A 3551-nucleotide genomic window follows, 5' to 3' on the forward strand; every position below is an offset into this window, starting at 1 on the left:
CCACCCCATGCCTCTCCTTGCGCTCTCTCCCCCCTGGCTGTCTCTCCTCTCGGCTCTCTCTGCTGGCCGTCAAGTGGTTTCATAAAGTAATGTATGAGCCGTTGATTATACAAGGAGGAACACATTTTTTGCAAACTAGTGGTTTAGCAAAGATTGCCAGAAATGATGAAGCTAGTGCTGGGCTTTCATCTAGTGCTGGGCTTTCATCTAGTGCTGGGCTTTCATCTAGTGCTGGGCTTTCATCTAGAGCTGGGCTTTCATCTAGAGCTGGGCTTTCATCTAGAGCTGGGCTTTCATCTAGAGCTGGGCTTTCATCTAGAGCTGGGCTTTCATCTAGAGCTGGGCTTTCATCTAGTGCTGGGCTTTCATCTAGAGCTGGGCTTTCATCTAGTGCTGGGCTTTCATCTAGTGCTGGGCTTTCATCTAGTGCTGGGCTTTCATCTAGTGCTGGGCTTCCCTTTTAGCATTCTTTGTTTGTACCACTGAAAATGTCGGCCATATCTGTGCTACGAGCCAGCGGTTATATATACAACTTTCTTAACAATATTGGACGCAGTTGCTCCCTACCTTCTGCCACAGGGCGTCGCTCCCCTCTGGTATGATTACCAACCTCGGAGAAAAGTTACAGAGAACCTTCTTGGCTTCAGACAGCAATTGCACCTCAATTTTATATTTACAGCCGCAGTCCGCTCTAGCTGCAAACCTGTGTGGATGTCCAGAGGAAATGACAGCACAAGTTAAAGGGTTTCCTGAGAGAAGAGCGTCTGCTATGACTTTATGGCGGTCTGATATTCCGGTGCACCCCCCACTATCAGCCGCCCATCTCTGGCTACTGGGGCATGTAAAGACGTCAATGTGTGGTAACAAGGACCAATTCCAGATACCATGTGATGTACAAGCCCCATATGGGGAACAAAAACCTTCTTTAGCTTCCCTGAGTGAGCCAAATCCTCCTTCATTTGTGTCTCACACCCTCCCCCTCCCAGACACTGCAGCTCACAGCGAGAGGGTTCAGCAACACAGGCAGTGCCGTCAATCCAGAAAAGCAGTGGGCGGGACTAGGTGTGGCCAGGTATTGATTGACAAGCTAAAGGCTTGTGAATCAGCAGTGACAACGCCGATAGCCACACCCCCTGCAAAATCTTATCCTACTGCAGTGCAAGTAGTCACCGCCTACATGAGGGTGACAACTCTGCTCTGGATTCAGGAACAGTCCAGGATCCTTGCCACCCCATCACAGGAAGCTGCAATAAGTGGACTCCACTGGCAGGATTGACAGGTATTTGTGGGGCTTTTCAGGGGGTCTCGGAGCAATCTGCTAGTGCAGGGCTGCAATTTTTTTTTTGTCCTGGGATGAAGTTGACCTCCGTCCTTCCCCTCAGTCTTCTATCTGACCTCCATCCTCCCCTTCAGTCTTCTATCTGACCTCCATCCTCCCCTTCAGTCTTCTATCTGACCTCCATCCTCCCCTTCAGTCTTCTATCTGACCTCCATCCTCCCCTTCAGTCTTCTATCTGACCTCCATCCTCCCCTTCAGTCTTCTATCTGACCTCCATCCTCCCCTTCAGTCTTCTATCTGACCTCCATCCTCCCCTTCAGTCTTCTATCTGACCTCCATCCTCCCCTTCAGTCTTCTATCTGACCTCCATCCTCCCCTTCAGTCTTCTATCTGACCTCCATCCTCCCCTTCAGTCTTCTATCTGACCTCCATCCTCCCCTTCAGTCTTCTATCTGACCTCCATCCTCCCCTTCAGTCTTCTATCTGACCTCCATCCTCCCCTTCAGTCTTCTATCTGACCTCCATCCTCCCCTTCAGTCTTCTATCTGACCTCCATCCTCCCCTTCAGTCTTCTATCTGACCTCCATCCTCCCCTTCAGTCTTCTATCTGACCTCCATCCTCCCCTTCAGTCTTCTATCTGACCTCCATCCTCCCCTTCAGTCTTCTATCTGACCTCCATCCTCCCCTTCAGTCTTCTATCTGACCTCCATCCTCCCCTTCAGTCTTCTATCTGACCTCCATCCTCCCCTTCAGTCTTCTATCTGACCTCCATCCTCCCCTTCAGTCTTCTATCTGACCTCCATCCTCCCCTTCAGTCTTCTATCTGACCTCCATCCTCCCCTTCAGTCTTCTATCTGACCTCCATCCTCCCCTTCAGTCTTCTATCTGACCTCCATCCTCCCCTTCAGTCTTCTATCTGACCTCCATCCTCCCCTTCAGTCTTCTACCTGACCTCCGTCCTCCCCTTCAGTCTTGCTCCTCTCCCGGAGGTTTGCGTGGAATGGGTCAGATTTGGGGGGTTTTTTTGTGTCACTGATACAAACATGAGAATGCCGAAACATTTGTCATTGTCTGCGGGAAGTGGGGGCATTGTCAGAGCAATGCCGGGGGTGCCAATATTTTTGCCCATGACTGTCTGTCCTTCTATACAGATTGTCATTTGCTCCAGTGAATGTTATAAGCAGCGTGCCACTCACCAGTCTCTGACGGCGATATCCGGCTGCTCCTCGTCCAGTAATTCCTTATTATATCCCGTCTTCCGGAGGTCTATCAGCTGGGACTTGAAACACATCCTACGGAACACCAACAACAGTCACTTGTCGGGATCTCATACAATCCGATTGTACAATGTAAATGACAGTTATGAGTCTCGACCCCCCAAATTCCACGTCTGCCGGACAGCTGGGCCTGCTAGAGGAGGATGACGGGTAACAGACTTGCCGGCCGGATCTCCAGATGATACAATTATATTACAGAGGATCAGAAAGCCGTCGGCGTCACTGCTACCGACAGGAGCGTATTTTCTATTTTGAAGCAAATCCTCTTTAAATGACATCCCTCCATTGGCTGCAGATGATGTGATAGCACATTGGAGGTGACAGGTTCTCTTTAAGGCGACATTAGGGGACTATTAGACTCCTAATGTCGCCTTTGCAGCCCATTGAAGCTGATCAAGTACAGATGGTGTTTGATCAGCTTCTACTTCCCCCGGGGAATGACAGCTCAGAAACTGGAAGTGATGCAATCAGCGTCGCTTCCGGCTTCATTCAGCGGGGAGGAGATCAGAGAACAGACTTCGCTAGTCGCTCTTTATACTACCTGCCAAGACCCACGATGCCAGTCCCAAACCCTCAGGAGGGGGCAGCAGAGCCCATGAAGCAAAGTTGAGGGGTGGCGGTGGGGGGGTGTTGCACTGATTACCAGCCCCCTTTTCATTTTCCCTTTTGAGCCGCCGGAATCACTTCCAGTAACGTCACAAAGTACTTGGTGACGGTGTCATCGGGGAACGGCTGGCCGTGTTCTCCCGGCAGATCTTCCACCTTCCAGCGGTCCCCGAAATTTTTCTCCAACCTCCAGGACTTCAATCCCTCTGAAAGACAATAAAAATGATACAAAGTAACACAATGTGACAAACAGGGAAACCCATTTCTGAGAAGCTTCTATTCGGGTTCTGAGCCTCGGCCGTGTTTTATTTCAGGCGTGGGAACGACGGCAATAAATCTGGGGGAGGGGAGGGGGGTCTTTATAAAATAATAAATACATCGCAGAGGA

The 3551-nt window shown here is 50.4% G+C and overlaps 1 protein-coding gene and 1 pseudogene across 1 annotated transcript in view; one reads left to right on the forward strand and one right to left on the reverse strand.

Moving 5' to 3' along the window:
• MAD2L2 (MAD2 mitotic arrest deficient-like 2 (yeast)) overlaps positions 1-3551 on the forward strand; it is a 31464-nt gene that overhangs the window by 17689 nt on the left and 10224 nt on the right. The gene's annotated exons all lie outside the window — the stretch shown is intronic.
• The window catches only part of LOC108796311, a 9417-nt pseudogene that overhangs the window by 880 nt on the left and 4986 nt on the right, over positions 1-3551 (reverse strand).

Source organism: Nanorana parkeri, unplaced genomic scaffold (genome assembly GCF_000935625.1).
Source record: "Nanorana parkeri isolate BGI_ZX_2015 unplaced genomic scaffold, ASM93562v1 scaffold1091, whole genome shotgun sequence".
Taxonomy (NCBI): Eukaryota; Metazoa; Chordata; class Amphibia; order Anura; family Dicroglossidae; genus Nanorana; species Nanorana parkeri.